Source organism: Rhipicephalus sanguineus, chromosome 7 (assembly GCF_013339695.2).
Source record: "Rhipicephalus sanguineus isolate Rsan-2018 chromosome 7, BIME_Rsan_1.4, whole genome shotgun sequence".
Lineage (NCBI taxonomy): Eukaryota > Metazoa > Arthropoda > Arachnida > Ixodida > Ixodidae > Rhipicephalus > Rhipicephalus sanguineus.
The window spans coordinates 58,624,223-58,642,233 of record NC_051182.1 but is presented as its reverse complement, the minus strand read 5'-3'; the positions used below and the strand labels follow the sequence as shown (position 1 = coordinate 58,642,233).

At 45.9% G+C, this 18,011-nt stretch overlaps 2 protein-coding genes across 2 annotated transcripts in view; both read right to left on the bottom strand.

The window, feature by feature from the left end:
- Positions 1-13,753, bottom strand: part of LOC119399465 (probable G-protein coupled receptor Mth-like 11) — a 38,518-nt gene extending 24,765 nt beyond the window's left edge. The window contains exon 1 of the mRNA XM_037666265.2: positions 13,258-13,753. The gene's annotated coding sequence lies outside the window, so the exon portion shown is untranslated. The remainder of the gene's footprint in view (positions 1-13,257) is intronic.
- LOC125759111 (uncharacterized) overlaps positions 1-18,011 on the bottom strand; it is a gene marked incomplete at its 5' end in the record, with an annotated part of 40,224 nt that overhangs the window by 4,397 nt on the left and 17,816 nt on the right. The gene's annotated exons all lie outside the window — the stretch shown is intronic.

Genomic DNA, 18,011 nt, shown 5'->3' with positions numbered 1-18,011 from the left:
CGGTCGTTATTTTACTCTCCCACCACGCTATACAACATAGGTCAACACGAGAAAGAGAGAGACAGGGAAAGAACTTTATGAGACCCTGAGGAAATGCATCATGGGAGCCTTATGGGCTTCCTTGGCAACCTGTAGAAGTGCACTTGCGAGGAACCCACTACGCTATAAATGATCATAATTTTTTAAAGTAGGGAAGCAGCCACTATTTCATTTTTCGTCATTCTGCAGAGAATCGTGGTACCCGCTAAACACCTTTAAGGCATTATGTGCACTTTGTTGATGCTGCGGCTGCTGACGATGAAGAATTATGGGAGAGCCCTTTGTAATGGGTTGGAAGCATACAACAACCCACTCGTTGCGCAATTCGCATTGTGTGACGCGCCTGGTTACAAAATTCGCGTTGTGTGACGCTTGGTTGTTATTTTACTCTTCTACCACGCTACATTGCATGTGTTAATGTGGTTCCTTCGCGACATGAAGCCTGCATACGGTCTTTTTGCAGCGCAGTTTCAAGCACCGGGCCTGTTTACTATGAAGGAATTTTGAATCATAATGTTGGTTATCCAGTGGTTGACGGTAGATGTGTGCCTACATGTTTGTGGTGTCTTGTAACATAATTCTTTTGTCCCCGTTTGTGTGATGTACAACCGGAAATAGAGAAAAAAAATCACAGCATATCCACGGAGTGAATGATGATGAGTGGGCGAAGCTGCGGAGGTTCATCGGTAAACCGTGAATCTTCCGTAAATTCTGCCCAGTACATCATCACCGACGTGAGATCGGGTGCGTTTATACTAAAGGTTCGATGAGAGTTATGACGACTTGCAGCTCACTTTAATTTTACATGTACGCTGTGAATTTTCATTGTTTAGAAAACCATTGCTTTAGAAAACATCTGGCGTCTTTCGTTAAGCAGCTGGCGTCTTTTCGTTTTGCTTTAGAAACATCTGGCGTTCTTTCGTTTTGCTTTTAGAAAACATCTGGCGTCTTTCGTTGGTTTATTTCATCAATCAACGGCGTTTTGAACAAAATTTTTATTGTTTAATCACGCACAGGAGAAATCTCACCAGGCACTACCTTGGAGGTAAACAATGGCTGCTAATGGGAATGAGAGACAGAAGAAGTCGGCTTTTAGCTAACACTTACACTTCTACTTCTACTAACGTTTCCTACTGGAATATGCCAATGGCTGCTAATGGGGAATGAGAGACAGAAGAATTCGGCTTTTAGTTAACGCGCACGCTGCGAATTTTTTATTGTTCAACAACGCACAGGAAAAATCTCCCACCGGCACCACCTTGGAGGTCAAGATCTGGTACTAGCGTTACGACTGGTTACGCACTACTACGACTACGAGGGACGAACGGGTGCCGCCTTAAGGAGCTTCGCCCCTAAAAAAGGCATGGCTCCGAGGTAGAACACTGGGCTCCCACGCAGAGGGCACAGGTTCGAACCTCATTCCATCCTGGAAATTTTTTCTTATTTCGTTTTTTTTTCTCATTTCGAGCGATAGTAGTTACGGACACAGGCGGCGGCGGACAACTACGGCGCCAAAAACGGCCCTTGTTGTGATCTCATAACAGCTTTCGCTGTAAAAGGTGTGACGTTGGAGATGTGCATGGCGAATATGATGATGGCGGCCACGTGTAGCATGAAAACGTTTCAGCGCCCAATGCAAAGTGATCAAAAAGAAAATGATTTTGCACGTTGCAATTGCTGGCGTCCAGGAAGATGCTCCTGGTGGGATTCCCTCGACGCCAATAGCGATGACCATACGGTCTTCTTCCCTGGAGCCGCAGCTGCCTGTTTCGGTAAAACTGGTGCAGCTGCGCTTTCGGCAGAACTTGTGGAGCTGCGTTTCAGTTAGGACTGGCGCAGTTGCGCTTTTTGGTAGAGCTGGTACAACTGCGAGTATCGGTACAACTGGTGCAGCTGCGTTTTCGGTAAAACTGTTGCAGCTACGCGTTTTGGTAGAAGTGGTGGAGCTGCGCGTTTCTGTGGAACTGGTGCAGCTGCGCGTTTTGGTAGAACTGGTACAGATGTGGGTTTTGGTAGGACTGGTGCCGGTGTGCATTTCGGCAGGACTGACGCAGCTGTCGTTTTGGTAGAACTGACGCAGCTGCTGTTTGGTACATCACGTGATATTTGTCTCGCATGAAACTAATTTATGTCGCCACACGGATGTTTCCTGAGCATTAATTGGCAGGAGTTTTTGAAATATTCACCGATGAGTTTCCCGTCTACACTCCTTTAACGTTTTGAAGCTGTATCGTTGTTCAGGTCGGACGCCGCAGGGGAAGACTTCGGATCAACTTTTAACACCGGTGGTTCTTTAATGCGGTGGCCTTGAAATATTTTTCTTTCCGAAGTATCAAAGAGACTTTGTCATATATAATGTGTAAGGCATGTGTAATGTGTAAAGAATGTGTAAGGTGCCTTGCAGGCTTGTAATACATGTAGAATGTTTAAAAAATATATTTAGCGAGCGATATGTGCAAAATTTTTGTGCACTTTCAATATCCTCTGTTCCGAAGGAGCTGGTCGGTGCAAGTAACAGGCCTCTGTTAGAAAACATGCTTAGAGAAAAGGTCAATATTGCGCTCCATGTCCGAATGAAATCTACGGCTTCTGTTGTTTATGTGTCGAGTACCCGCTATAATCAGGTGCTCCTAATGATAAACTAACAAACCCACATCGCCACTTACGCTCATTTGTAATTCTACGCGCCGCCACGGCTGCATAATTTGGCGGAGAGCTTCACATACCAGCCTTCTTTCCACCGAATATATGCATTTTCCCCACGCCCTTAAGGTGGATTTATTTGCAGGAAGGCCTTCCTACTTATGCCCGCAGTTTATCCAAGCACAACTGGACACACGTGGTAGAACTATATCCAGATGCAAGAAAACGTCATTCCTTTTCTGTAAGCAGCTACTTTTTTCACTGCGTCTGAATAAAAAGATCTGGCTAATGAACCGATCTTGTGAAACAAGCTTGATACCTTGCCGAGAGGTGCACTCAATGTTTTTTCATAATATAACGAACAATGCATATGAAATATTGCGCAACTATTAAACATACAGCAGCGCTCGATCTTCACTTTCCTTCTGTCCTTCGTCCCACGTTCACTGTGGGCAATTCTGCTGCTTAACTAGGCGTACCAATTAGCCAAAACCAACAGACTGCTAACAGTTACTCGTCGCGCCTAAATTTTTCGCTCGGTTCGTAAACGTCTGTGCTTTGACTGTGCGTGCATTCCACTATCTGTTCACGCCTCTCTATATGAGGCACAGACGATGATCATTAGCTATCTGCAAATGACATAGTGAATGAGCGGCAAAAAGTCAGTCTCGCCGCAAGGGCGAAGCAATGAATGCGATAGCCAGGCACGTAGGCAAGGGGGGGGAGCCCCCCCCCCCGAAATTCGTCCAGCCAAAATTCGACCCGGGCAACTTTTTTTTTTCTCTTTTTTGTCATGGAAAGACTCTTTCGACCAATTAGGCCTTGCCCCCCTCCCCCCCCCCCCCCAGAAAAAACAATCCTGGCTACGTGCCTGGCGATAGCAACAGAATGGAATGTCATGCGGTATAAGGAGGCTCACCTTCTAATCTATCTTTACATTGTCGAGATTGTAAGTGCACGCCAAAATTCGATGAATGCGCAGTGTTGTACCGGCATAGAAATGAAGAAACGCGCCTGATGATTGAAGCATTGCATATCGAGAATAGTGGTAGCGCATGAGTGAGCCAACCGTCGATTAACTTGCATAAAGATGAAATCAAATGCCTTAACAGTTATCTTCCACGTATACCGCCACGCGTGCCGGATTGATAGGTTCGCCTGTTGCATGGGCATGCGCAGATAAATTTTTGTGCCTTCTTTCTTTTCCGCCGTTGTGCGTCTCTCCAGCTGTTAGTCGGCGTTTGTGGTGTCCTGACTTCTTTCTTGTGTCCGTGTTTGCACGCCCTGTCTTTTTAGAATGAATATTTACCAACTAGATCAGCTGTCTGTTATTCTAAGCGATATAAGGCTAGCAGCCTACTCCTTTCGCATGAGCCCTGGTATAACTCAACAAAACATTGGCGTAAGGGAACGCGGCCGCTACAGTGACCGAAGGGACTTTCGTGGTGTTTTTGGCCTTAACGCAAACTTTGCGATGAGAGCACAACATGTAGAAAAGTATAAGCCGTGGCTGATCTCCTGTGAAGATACGGCGTCGCGACCGCGGGCGAACACCTTTGACTAGTCAAAGTACGCGTTTCGTGTGGAAGACACGCAGCTCCCCCTCTCTCAGTTCTACCTGCGCCTTTCGCACGGGGGAGACAACCGGCTCGTTTCATTTTTGCTACAGCTTTCACTCGCACATAGAACATACAACGTGCGTGGCAATATTATCGATTTGTACTTTATATGCAATCTCACGGAGGCGGCCACGGCAAGAACGCGGCGATAGTGTCATTATAATTGCTATCGCAATAAAGAAATGTTTGCATTTGTTACCAGTAGGGGGACGGTCAGTACCTGCCGGCCGTGTAGAAGGGTTAAAAGGCACAGGTCGCATAAGCGGAACCGTTCAGTTCTAGCTGTGTAATAATAATAAAAGGCTAGAGTTTCGTGTTAGAAAGGTTCTCCTTTAAAGCTAGCTGGCCTCGTGACCAACATCGTGGTAAGAAAAAAGGGTTAGGCCGATCGCAATCAGAGCACGCGGGCAGGAGGAGAGTGCCAAGAATACATCCAGGCAACCCTGATCCTCCCTGTACGAGATCAAGGCCGCTTCTTGCGCTTTGACGTCGACCAATCCAAACACACGACGTGTTTATGTTTCGCCGGGCCCTCACAGCCCTGCGCGAAGGCGAGCGCGCGTTTTCTGTACGCTCGTTGCAGCGCCAGCGCGTGCTCTGAAGCAGGCGGCAGATACAGATTGTTAGCATAGTGTGACATGCTTTATAAGCCAGACTATTTGGAGCGTCATCAATCACAAAAGCTTTCTTTGCTGCTCGCATAGATCCAAAGGAGCGCTTTAAATCTTCGTCACGATGAATGGCACATGCTGTTCCAGAAAGTCATTTTTGTTTCGTTGTTTTTCGAATGTACGCAAGGAACGAACTGGTCTACTTGATGGGTGGAGTATGTCTATGATAATTGGTATCGCAAATTATTTTTACAGCACGGGAACGTGCTACGAGCCCTTAATTGACCGAAAGTGAATAGAGAAGTTGCTTACAAATACGCATTAGGTGTTAAAAGAATCAACCTTTTAACAAACGGAAAGCAGACTACTTGCCATTCCAACAGCGTTAATCATCCGCCATGCACATGTGTGTGAAGCTTGCACTTTTATTTTGTACTTTGGTCTTTGCTCTTTGTTCTTTGGACGTAAATGAGATTTGGCTCTTTCAGACAGAAAAACGATATTATCCTATATATTGCCTCGTGACTTTCTTATTACCACTCTTGCTGCATTCGGTTTTCGCCCACAAAGATTGTCAGCAACGCTCAGCGCAAACCGCGCCTCATTGTTCGAGAAGCTTCGCGATCATTGTGGATCGTTTTGTTGTGATTGCGCGCAAGACGCGCACACTCGAGCTTATTCTAGAATTTGCACGACAGCCAGCGATAAGCGCTGGAATATTCGACGGCACATGTTTAAATGCCGACGCGCTTCACCGCTTGTCAATTGATCGATGGTCGATGCTCTTTTCGCCGCTATCAGTGCGTACAGTGTGTATTGCTGTAAATTACCTTTCCGTTTCTCGGCCACAAGTTCGGCCAAATAAAGACTTTCATCTCGGACACGTCGCCTGCGGTCTTCGTCCACGTCACGGCCCCGTGACAATATACTACTGATGCATCATTGAAAAGACGTTACCTGGTTTAGCTTAAATGACCGATACCAAGAGTTTGGGATCGATTGCTCGGGTTTATAAGGAGAAAGCTCTTCAAGGGGGAACGGACCGCAATGCCCGAAAGAAACTTGTACGTCAGGCGAGACCAGTGGCGTAGTGAGGAATATTCTTCCTGCGTGACGTCAAGAAAGCACGTCCCGACGGAACGTTGTCTCGGTGTGGGCGTTGTATTGAGGCGTTTCATGCTAGGTATTATAAGGTGGGCACAAGGCTTTCTTTTGTAGTAATGTTTGTTGGAGGGATGGTTGGTACGCAACGCTCGTGTTGTGTGCTTCTTCTCTTGCGTCCAGTGTTCGTGCTGTTAGTTCGTTCAGTTTCCTTTCGCGTGTGTGTGGGGCGGGCGGCGGGGAGCAGGTGCATGCGCTTAGTGTGTCAGCCCCTGGCTACGCGTCACGGCGAGGTTTATCGTGACCTGAGAAAACTTGAGTGACCTCGGGTGATTTTGCATAGAGGTTTTCATCTTATGAAGTGCCTTAAACGGTGTGCAATAGCTTGTCTCACTTCAGGAAGACACTTATGAATGTGTTGTACAGCCCGAAATTGCCCATTATTCGTCTTCCGAAATGTTAATGGCAGTAACTGATCATGAAGAAATCATCCTATACTTTTTGACGGGGACGGCAACGTCGTTATTTCACTTTGAGTTATTTTTCGTCTCAGATGTGTTCTGCCTGGCACATATGTTTAAGCGTACTTTTTGTACTTAAGCAACGGCGCGCGCCGGCGGAACGTCTTAGGTGGCTTTACTTTTCCTGTTATAGCGCTTTGTGCTGAACTGAAAATTATGCGGGTCGATTTCCCGCGGTGTTTCGCACTCGCATGCACGGCTTGTGCTCGACGCAGCCATAGGAACTCCTTGTAGACAGCCGGAGTGACAGAACACTGGCATATTTATCGCGTCTCCCGGCACACGATCCGGAAAGTCGCGGTCTGCCAGGTCTCATAAAGATATCACCGTGCGTGGAGTGGCGCTCATGGAACAAGGTGCACGCATGCGTATGGGAGTGGTGCTTGCCTGATAGCTACAGTCGAGTGAATAACACTCCGCGACCTTACTATCTGCGTTATTCCCCCATATTTCTTGTCTGCAACATTCCCGTAACCTTCATTGGCTGTTTCGAGCACGTTTATGCAGCGACCGACCGTAACGCTGGTTCGGAATACCTGCCTCACCTGAACCGCAATGCAAGAATCAAAGACATGTTCACTTCCTTAAGTTTTCTCACTGAGATAAAGGCCAACTGATTGTACTTTTTGGTATCGCAACACAACTGAAGTGACGTAGAGTACTGGACGAGTCCTGTTTGTGTCCTGTTTTTCCTCGCGCTACGCTTCGACATGAATCGCAACAGAAACTGGTTGTCATCGAAGACTTGCTGTAATCTAGCAGGAACTGCGGAATTAGAAAAGCGCATCTTATTCCATCGCTGACTTGCATGCCGTCATATCGATATTTGAAATATGGTCGGTAGTACCTTGTGTAATCTAAGCCTGCTAATAAATTTTCAATAACTTTTCTGCACTCGCCAGCTGAGCGTATTGAAGTGATTTGATAGAGAAATTGTTGAATCGAATGAAAATGTTCGAGGGAACTGGCCTTAAAAATGTGGAAAAATATTCATGCTTTCGAGAACGCGAAATATAAAGTTGGTGCAAAGAAAGGTAAGCCCATTCGCAATATTTGACACATCCACGTAATGCCGTTAAGTGCCAGTCGCTAAACTGAAGGACTTCTAAATTAGCGCTATGAACATTTCGTTTAGCTGGAGCCTCATGACAATGATAACACTGAATAAAGGAAACATTGCGTGCTGAGATCGTCAAGTCTAGAGTTTGTTGCTCAAGCACCTCAGGTGGTTTTAGAGGACGCGAATAATTGTCACTGTCAGCGACGTGTTTGTACACAATATCTTTAATATTATCAACACCGTCGTCAGCCTATATCTTCCGCCCTTTGCAAGACAAATGCCTCTGCCAATGGCCTCCAATTTAGCGTGTCCTACGCGAATTCATTTCATTTCTTCCAGCAAATTTATCAATTTCAGCCCCCCACCTAACTTTCTGCCGGCCTCGACGGCGCTTCCCATTCCTAGGTATCAGTTCGGCCATTCTCACCTAACATCGGTTATCCGCCCTACGCATCACGTGAGACACCCACGTCCGCTTTCTTTCGTTCACTCTCGACAAAGACATTAGCTACTGCTGTGTGTTCTCGGACCCTATCGGCTCTCGTCCTATTTCTCAACGTTACGCCTATCATTTTTATTCCACCGCACGCTGCGTGGTCCTTAATTTCTTCTCGAGTTAATTTCGTAATCTCCAAGTTTGTACCCCGTACCTTAGAAGTGGAAGAATCCAATGCTTGTGTAATTTCTGCTTTAGTGACAGCGGCCTGTCGTGATACGTCAATGTCAGACGTGTGTGTTCCAGCTTGTTCTCATGCGAATTTTCGCTTAATGAGTAGATTCTATAGTTATTAATTATCCTAAATATACATATGCGTGCACAGATGTTTAAGGATCTATTTCATGATCGTGAATTGTAGTCCACTCGCCAAGCTATTGAGCATTATCTTTGTTTGCTGCATAGTCATAATTTTATGCTTTCTCGGTTTAGGCCGTCAGTCATTATTCTTATTATTTCTTTTTTTTTGCAATTCGTCACCATCGTTGCTGAAAAGCGGGATGTCATCTGTAAACCGTAAGTGGTCGCGATATTCTCCTACAATCTTTATTCCCAACTCTACCCAATCTAGCCATTTTAATACTCTTTCTAAGCATGTGGAGAACAACATGGGGGAGATTGGACCTCCCTGCCTGACCCCTTTCTTGAACGCGATTTTTTTTTTTGCGTTCCTTGTGGATAAGCAGACTAGCTGTCGAATCTTTGTAGATGTTCGCTGGGGCATTCCCATGCGTCTCAGGTACTACTTAGCGACCCAATGCCTCCAAAGCGGCCGATATCTCTGCTGAGCGAAATCCTTTTTTTTAAGTCTATGAAAGCCTTTACAATCGTGACAGGAAGCTGAAAGGAGCTTGCTCTCACGGTTGAATAAGATGAAGTGTTTCTCTTACCCTATCCAAAATTACTATCCTGAATAGTTTATATAATATGGGTCTGTAACTATTTACGTATCCTTTCTTATGTCTTAATATTCGCATGTTTTTCAGCTCAAAGGTGCATCTAAGGAATTGGGACACTCTGTATACAGTCTCGCAATATTCTTAAGCATAAGGCGCCTCAGTTTGCCGTCTTCTCCGGCTGCTTTTCCGTGGGACATATCTCGTATGGCCTTTTAAAACTCATGAATAATAACATACAGAACTATGACCTCTTATTCGGCTTTGCTTTCACCTAGTAAAGTTGGATAAGTTGCCTGCGAGCGGCACCTAATAGATGCCTTCTGCCGCCTTCACAAAGTCTTTTCTTTTTAATTTAAATGCAAATAAGTGAAGGAATTGTCGGTAATTTTTGGCTACGGCCACCCCTTTTCACTTAGTTATTAGGAATAAAATAAAATTTCAGAAAAAGATAATCTTGCCGTCACTATGTGATTGCGATTGTTAATTATAGTGGTCTTGTTTATCCTTTATTGCTTGCGTTTTGGTCCATCCTTTGCAGAATTCTTTTTAGCAGATTTGATGCTGCCGCCATTTGGACGCGATAGCGTTAAAGAGCTCGCTTCGCAGAAATTGCGGTGTCCGCATCAGTGCCGGCGTCGTTGACTGAGCAAAATGTCAGCGTCTTCTGTGAGAGATAATTCAAGGTAGATCCAAAGAAATAAATTATTAAAGAATACTAGATTGGAGTACGAATCGAACCGAAGCCTTGTGAGTGGCAGGCAGGCTTCCACAGAGCCAAGCCATTGCTTGGCACTGCTTTGGAAAAAAAAAACATATATACGAATGTCACGTGATGCAAGGAGTCTCCTTAACGCATGTAATGTTGCGTGGAAGAAGCGTAGAATTGCGCCAGGCGTCAAGACATGTAAATTGCACAACGAGTGAGGGTCTTAAAGGCCCACTCATTACGAAGCGCTCAGACATATTTATTCATCATCATCAGCAAAAGAATCAACAAAGTGAGCAGCTGCGTAGGTTCGCGTGTTGCCTTACGGACCCGTTCTGGTTACTTCGCTTATTCGCAAAAAGGAGTATTACGGCGCAGTGGGCACTTTGCAGCGGTACTTGCAGTGTGCAATATAGGGTAGTTTTAAACGGCCAATGTTACTCGCACGGCCATCTATTTCCTAGCGGCATGGTTTAGGTGTCCACCAAGAAGTGAAGGCAGGCTAGCCATTGAGAAAGTGATGCGGACGGGGCCCCATTGCGCGTTCTACTACTGAGGCGTAGCTCAAGCGTCCTCCAACTTTTTTTACAGTTGCTCCCATGTATTTGACGTGAGAATTCCGCACGTGTATGAGTTTCTCTTGTTGATCAACTTTGATATCTCTGCAAACTCTGTCTTATCTCTTGTGGTCGTCACTTTGATTCGTTGTCGTTTGTTTATGAAGACTTACATGGTTCGGGCGAGCATCCTTATTTGTTGACTGGATATCAAAGGCATGTTATGCGCACAGTGAATTCGGACTGCAAGGGTTGTACTGGCGCAGGCGCCGTGCTTCATCGGAGCACAACCATTCGAAGTAGCCTTCACCTGCACCTCCTTCTGAAATGATTTGTAGGCGCTCATATGCCGTCTCTTGTCTTCTTTTGTGCCCGTGCTTCTTGCGCTACAAATTGCTTGTGATCCACAGCGAACAGGTCCAAACCACCACAATTTTGAACCTCTTTCTTGTCTCTCTTAGCCTCATTTCTTACATTTCAGCGGAAACCAGTAATCGACAATTCCTAATGCTGAACTATAAAATCTAATGAGAGCGACCCTTAGATTCGTTTTTGAAATTTGATATTATGGTACACCTTTGCAACTGTCGGCGCCGATAAAAAAATGAAAATATATGGTTTGCAGAAAAAGGTACCAGATGTCGATTCACGTATATTTGCGGATGGTTAGCATATCTAGATTAAACTTAGGAACTCTCAGTACTGTTGCCGATGGGGCACTACTGCTGCATAGGGAATAAAAATAACGATATTTTCTTATATGCAATCAATAAGCGCGTAAGCATGTGTATTCAAGGGCGTTTATGAAGGCAGTGCGAAATAAAAAACGGCAGGCCCGTGCGCAAAGCGAAGCACAATCACAGCGAAAGCTGGAAGAGCGGCATTTCTAAAGCCGGTTGTAACCTCTCTTAGGGCTACTAATACAAGTACGCGAGCAAGGTGCCCACTACGTTATAAATAATAATTTTTATGAAGTTGGGAAGCACCCACTACACCATTATTCGTCATTCTGCGGAGAAATGAGGTACCAGCTACAGATTTTTTTTTATCTTGGAAAGTCTGCCCTTAGGCACATCTGCATAATGCCTTACACATGCGACGGCTGATGACGAAGAAATATGGCTGAGCCTATTGTAATGGGTTGGACGATATAAACTACCCACTAGTTACGTAATTCGCATTGTGTGACTCCCGGTTGCTATTTCACTCTCCCACCACGCTATATAACATTTGCTAACGTGCGAAAGAGAGAAAGCGAGGAAAGGAACTTTATTGAGACCCTGACGAAATGGATCATGTGGGCCTTATGGGCTTCCTTGGCAACCAATAGAAGTGCACTTGCGAGGAACCCATTACGCTATACATCACAATTTTAGTGAAGTAGGGAAGCAGCCATTATGCCATTTTTCGTCATTCTGCGGAGAACAGTGGTATCCGCTAAACACCTGTAAGGCATTATGTGCACTTTGTTGATGCTGTGTCTGATGACGATGAAGAATTATGGCAGAGCCCTTTGTAATGGGTTGGACGCATTCAACAGCCCACTCTCTGCGCAGTTCGCATTGTCTGACACCTGGTTACAGAGTTCGCGCTGTGTTACGGCTCGTTATCTTACTCTTATACGACGCTATGTTACATACCTTAATGTGGTTCCTTCCCGACATGAAGCCTGTATCGGGCCTTTTTGCAAAGGAGTTTCAAGCACCGGCATGGCTCTGTGGTAGATCACTGGGCTGCGACTTTGAGGGCCAGGTCCGAACGCCGTTACATCCCAGAATTTTTTCCTTATCTCGTTTTTTTTTCTTATTTCGTGCGATAGCGGTTACGGACACTGGCGGCGGACAACTACGGCGCCAAAAACGGCCGTTGTTGTGATCTCATAACAGCTTTCGCTGTAAGTGGTGTGCGAATGGCAGAAACATTGGTAAAGCTCATCTGACAGTAATATTACTCAATGTTTAAAGCATTTGATTTAATTTGATGCTGTGTCTGTTAGATGCGTTACTCGAATGAGTTCGTTACGCTGACTTCGAGTTTCTGCCACCGTTGGGTTCTCAAGCCATGGTTCACAGTAAGCACCGTATTTCAGGGCCTTGCGTGCAATGGTTATCATTGCGAAACCGGATTATCACGTAATTTATCAGCCCAGATCCTGAGTGTTCACTTTTCATCACGTTATGCATACCAGCCAACAAGCCTATCGCTCAGTATCCTAATGTGACTTTGTTTATATAGAGTAGAATTGGCCATGGAAGTTCTATACCGTTTTTTGAAGCATAGAGTTGCACTTTAATTCCTATACCCATGTGACATGCAAACAAGCGCTCATCTTTATTTCTTATTTCGGGGTAGGCGTTATCAATGGTAGTGAGTGTGGTTTAATATATAAAGCTGAACAGATTTCTCAAATCATTTCTGTCTGCATGTGTACACACGTGTGTGTGTACACATGGGGTGTATGTAAATATCAGCATTTCAGTTCGCACAGCATACACTGTTTGCCGCAAACGTCCAGGTTCGAAATCGAAATATCCCCGTGATGACACGTTTTAAGGTCATCAGAAAAAACAAAAACAAACAAACAAACAAAACAAAACGATTCATGCGCAGCTGTCAACATCAGTCTTATGCCTTATATTGGCACTTCATGTACACCAGCAAAAAACAAGAGCGGCAGGCTACCGGTGTTGCCTCTGTACAGCATATGGTTGCACGAAGGAGTCTCATGCGGTTGTTACTCACCTAGAGTTTGCTGTAACCTGTATGGTCTTATTTGGGGACGAACGAATGGCTCTACGCATATCCCGGATCCAAGAGCGATTCATCGGTTTTGAACCATCGCGGGAAGCCACGGTTTGTTTGTGCGCACTGTGATGTCGTGCCTGCAAGTTAGTCACCGCGTGCCTTTACACACCTACTCCTTCAACGACAGTAGCTGATAGGGAGAACCTGCGAATGACATTGTTGCGGCTTGCTACAGACAAATACGCACTTGTGTGACTCACCGTTTTCGCCTGTGGGTTCTCGACGATGCAACCACAGCGTAGAGTTGTCCTGTCTTGCTGAGGCGTTGCCGGCACGCCGAGGTTGTTACGGGAGATACCCCGAGCGACGAATTGTTCGTGACGTTCTTATCTCCACGCACCGCGTGCGAGGAGGCAAAGAGAGGAGCTGAATTGTGTAGGGGTGTAAATGTTGGCTTCTATAAGCTCCCGATAACTTCTGAGACACACTAGCCGGATACGTATGCGGTCTCTGCGTGGTACTCGTGATATACCGCTGCCTTCGTATTATCACTCTCGAGACGGCTCCTCCTTTGACGTTGTCCTCCAACTTTTCTCGCTTCCTTCTCTTTTTTTTTCTTTATGATATTCGCCTCCGCCCAGCTATCTCTGTCGCACCGTCTTCTCCTCAGCTCTCTTATCGTTCGTCAGCTCACGCTCCAGAAAGCAGCCGTTGCAAAACCACCGGAGCCGATCCCGCTACCCAGCGTGAATGAGTCGCTCGAAGCATCACGACGCCGTCTGGCGGTGGGTAACGACAACCCAGGGAGGTCTCTCCCATCTGTGATCCACCACCGGACGAACGCGCACCGGGCGGCGCCGCGACGCTCTGGATGCCTTATCGGTCGAGAAAGCAAAGAGTCAGTGACGTCATACCGGCGCGTTAGCTGTAGCGTATACAAGAAAATAGAGACGACGACGTGTGTGCTAAGGGTGTGGTCTGGTTGGCGTGTTGACAGAAGGCGTGGGCGTTGTGTATGAGCTCCGGGGCTTCGGCTCTTTGCGGCTCACACGATGAAGTCATCTCGCGCAGGAAGCGGAAGGCGACGACGGAAATAATGCAGCCGGCCGACAAGCTGGCGGAAAGCGTCAGAAGAAGGCTCCATGCGTGCTTGGCGAGAAGGTGGCTTAGTTAACACTGCGGTGAAACACAGTTCTCGTAGGGAAGTGCAAGGAATCGCAAAGGCGCAAAAGAAGCGGACCACACTCTTTGGACCGTGTACCCTTTTTTGCATGCGGCCATAATGGGGTGGGGCTTTGTAGATGTGGCAAGTACGGACACGCCGTCCGATTGCCTCCAGGTGAACGCTTTGATGGACGCCTGTTCGCATGATGAAACGCAACCTGCCTTTGTTATCTATATACGCCGTTATAGCCCTTTCTTGAACAATGAATGGTGGCTCTACTAGAAAAGAAAAAGAAACAAAAAATAAACTCACTGATCACATGGTCGACATGCGTACCTAAGTAAACCTTGTGACAGGCTGCGGAAACAGAGCAACATTTTACCAAAACCACAATCCTTAGAGCGTAGCACGTTTGCATTATACCAGGGTCACTCATAACACAAAAGCTTATTTTATTGCGAAGTAAAAAATTGAAGGACTCTTTGTAAATTCCAAAGTGTGTTTGGCGAAAGCCTGTGGCCATTCGACTGACTATCCCAGGGTATCGGGGGAATTCACATTCTTACATTCTTGGGATGCTTCTCCGAACCGCCTGCCGTGCAATCATCACCGGGCCGCTTGGGAACCATCCGGCTAACTCGGCTGCTGCAACGAGACGTCTGACGAAGGAACGTCGCCGCGCGCGCCGCTATGCCATCACATGATTGGTGAGAGAGTGTGAGGAGGCACGGACGGACGCCGCCGCCGCCTTGCGCAACAGTTGCGCAACGCGCGTTTAAAGAGCAACGCGCAACTGTTGCTATGCGCCGCTGTGCCATCCCGTGATTGCTGAGAAAGTGTGAGGGGGAGAGGCCACCGTGCCAGGGCACGGACGGACGCCACGAGTACGGGGCATTAAAGGCTTTCGCCTTAATACAGTGCATACGTTCCTATTGGACGTGCGTAGCAAGACTGAGCAATATAACGAGACAAAGTACTCACGTACGCAATGAAAAGTGCTAGGGAGGCGCCATTTCATGCGGATTCGAGCAGGCCATTACGTTTTTTTTTCGTGGCGCTATCCGACAGCGGAATATGTCTGTAGCGAGTTCTTTACAGTCGTGAACCCTGGTAATCACAACCTGCCTAAGTCAATGTCTTGCGCACCACTCTGCAGTAGCCGAGCACATACGTAAAGAGCATGTGTCTTACTTCAAAATTGCTGTAATGTACATAGACCTTGCTTCACATTTTTTTGTGTTCCTCAATTTTTCCCTTTAGCTGGAGAATTTAACTGTGTCACATCATATAGCGAAATATTCTGTTCTTTGTCCTAATGACGGCCTCAAGCAACTATCGATGATTTTGCTGCAATAGGTTATGAGTGAAGAAAACTAATTTTTGTTCTTGTTTTTAGTATTTTACGCCCCACATGCCTACTAATTCCAGAGTATCATTTACCACCACAAGCGACGTAACCAACAGAAAACCTCTTGCAGCCAATGTAAAGGACTACTTGCATCTTAAGTGCCCCTCAATGGTGTTTCTGTTATTTAAAAAGAAAGGGCGCATTTGCACGCACTGTATCAACTAGTAGTGCATGCTGTTTTAATTTCGGTGACGTCTTTCACAGGCCAAAGTTCTCAAATTCTTGGGGGAAAGTGGCTGTTCAAACAAAGCGATGACTCTGATCTCTTGGAACCTGCACAGTCTTGTAACCGGCGCATCTAGCCCTGGTATCCTTCATAACCATGCAGTGTCCTGCAGTGAAGATCTAAATGTACCATTAACGTAGACGAATTCTCTGAAAACCGTTTTCAGAACACGGAAATTACGAAATATTTGGCAGATCCCACGCATTGTGGGGATCGGTTTTCTGCGAAGCAGTCAGCGAGTACCTGTCTATGCTGCATTTCATTGCTTTGAGACGAGAGTTAAGAGGTACATCGACGTGTTTTTGTAAATGCAGCGGTTGTGTGCACATCGTAGGCTTATTGACACTTCGACTACACTGGCATTTAAAGGACAATTTTTAGTCTGACGCAACGTCAGCGCTCCCGTTAGAGCACAGACGTCAGCTTTATCGAAGCGAAGTGCACGCTACGATGCGATGATGTGAATATCATTTGTTAGCGTATTCCTCCGTGGTCGAGCAGCGCCTGAATATTGCTTGCGGAGTCAAAAGAGAGCATATATAATGTTTATTAGACTGTTGGAAAGCGGAGCCCACAAGAGTTACAATTGACGTTAGCCTGATATGACGTCAGTATCATAACAGTACATATGCAATTTATATTACCTTGTTATAAATTTAGATAGCTAGCACTGCAACCACAATTGACCCTGCACCGACATTATACCTGCATAGGATCGTTTCCAAAGCACTTTCAAGACCTGGCGTGGCATTGTGGTAGAATACATGACTGACACGGAGAATGCCTGGGTGCCATTCCTGCTGGGGTCCTGATTTTTATTATTTGCATACGTCGGATCAACGCTGCCGATGCCAGAGTCTCTTAAAGATCTCGCATTTCAATTACCAATGTCTGTTGTCGCCGTTCCTGGGTAGATATCAACTGTGAATCACCGCTGGCTCATGCCCGCATACTGCGGGCCGTGGTATACGGGTATGTGCCACACGTGGCTGTAGGAAAGGGTTTCATGATGTACACGACAAGATTTTCACGTCATTCATGTCATGACCAGACAGTCATATTCATGATAGCCTTATGCCCTCCTACGTCAATTTTAGTCTATACCAAGTTAAGAAGGTGAACAGAAGAGCATCTAGATGGAGGAGGCCAGATAGATAGATACATGGAGAGGAACGCTCAAAGTGCCTTAGGTTCGCTAAGAAATGCTTCGCATTTAAAAATGATGCTCTCTCGATCGTGGCCTTGTCGACGATCAGGCATTTTCTGATACGCCAATCTGATCCTTTATCTGTAGGTTACTGAGGTAACTCGCCATTTCGCGTTTCCACATTTCATTGTTGTTTGGGTATGAAGCCATGACCGTCGTTGTTGCCTGTAGCAAGTGAAGTGCTGCGCTGCCAAGCACGTGGATGGAGGTCTAATTCCCGGCGTGGAGGAAGGAAACAGTTAGGAGGGAGCACTGCGCAGCGCAATCGCAAGAAAGAAAGAAAGAGAGAAAGAAAGGAAGAAAGAGAGAAAGAAAGGAAGAAAGAAAGAAAATAGGAAAAATAGTAAGTCGTGCATGCACACGCCAAGCTTCGCTTGCCCCAATTTTGCCGATAGGACAGGGGCTCCTGAATTTTTTTTTGTCGTGGATATAGATCATGCGCAAACTTTAATAGAGCGCGCATTTGTGGAACATGCATAATAATCAACTTTTACAGGTAAACTACATACCAGATGAATAACGAATGTACGATCGACGACTCACGATCATTTTTACGATCTTGTTTGGTCAGATGTTGCCCGTGGGCCACGAAACAACAGACGTTATTATAACAGCGCGGCTCAAAAAAAAAAAAAGAAAGAGAACCCAATGGCAGGCTAGGGTAGCTGGTAAGTGGGTTTGTGAATGGTACAGTAATGGACAAACTAAACGCGAACAAGAAATTTAAGAGGGAGAATAATATTCACGGGTGGTAGTTCGAAAACACCATCTCGGACCGCCTGATTATGTTGATCCCGAAGATGGTTTACGTCTTAAGCGTGCAAAAAATCTCACAGTAACATTACGGTTACTGGCTGAAACAAGAAAGAAGGAGCGCGTTTTAGTTAAATGTAACTTCTTCGTTTTTAAACTGTCCATGACTGTACGTTTGCTGTCGTGACTCATTCATTTCCAGATAAAGAAGATGAGTCGCAATATCAAATGGAAAGCAAAAAAGAAAAGAAAGCA